The 864-nt window shown below is 37.0% G+C and overlaps 1 pseudogene; it reads right to left on the bottom strand.

Annotated features, from left to right (window-relative positions):
- Nucleotides 1-75: 75 nt before the first annotated feature.
- The window catches only part of LOC101566868, a 26,285-nt pseudogene continuing 25,496 nt past the window's right edge, over nt 76-864 (bottom strand).

Below are 864 nucleotides of genomic sequence, written 5' to 3'. Positions count from 1 at the left end.
TCTCTTCTATGCTTCTCTTCAAAAAGTGATGGATGATAGCAGGAGATGGCATTTAAAAACCACTTTTCTTTTTATTCATTCTGTAGTGTGGGAGTCTGTATTTTTATCATTGATTGTGGCAATTTTCACTTTATCCGTTTTTTTAAAGAGAATATAAAATGATAATTTTAAAAAATTAGAATTAATACAGAATTTCACTAAACAAAATAATACAAATTTGACAATATTTGTTGCATTGCATAGTGTTATCTTCAAACTAGTTGTTTAGATTATGAGGTATATGCATGAAAAATTAGGAAAAAAAGTTATGAGATTAATAAGAGAGAAAAATGTAAGCATTAGCTGCTCTCCTCTCCATAGAGCAGCAAAAATCAAAAGTACAATTATTGAGGCCCTCCTGCATACATACTGAGATATAGCTCTTCCCACCATCCTCCTGTCCTTCTCATCTCGATACTTACTTTACCAACTTAATATGCTTTGTTACCTTTCTGAATTCAACATCCTTCAATACAAAAGTCCACACATTATCGCAGAATTGGTACTTAGAGAATCTCTGACATGGACTCTTTTCCTGAGTGGGTGCTGAATTTATAGCCTTATCAAACTGAAGTAGAACCTAGAGGGCAAGTTGGGGGTGATCTATTGAGACTATATGAGCTCATTCAGGCTTTCCTGAAGACCGTTTCACACAGTGGTATTTCTGTGTACCTGATAGGCAGGGCTCAGGAGGAAGAGGTTACTTTAGTTTCAGGCTTGCATTGGTATCCTGTCCCTGTGGGAGCCACTTCCTGCAGTGGAACACAGCTACTGCACTGCCAGAGGCCCAAAGGAGCTGTTGCCTAAAAATTAGAAAACACACAC

Source organism: Octodon degus, unplaced genomic scaffold (genome assembly GCF_000260255.1).
Source record: "Octodon degus isolate 3935 unplaced genomic scaffold, OctDeg1.0 scaffold00003, whole genome shotgun sequence".
Taxonomy (NCBI): domain Eukaryota; kingdom Metazoa; phylum Chordata; class Mammalia; order Rodentia; family Octodontidae; genus Octodon; species Octodon degus.
Note: the sequence above shows the minus strand (reverse complement) of the source record. Positions and strands in the feature narration are given on the sequence as shown.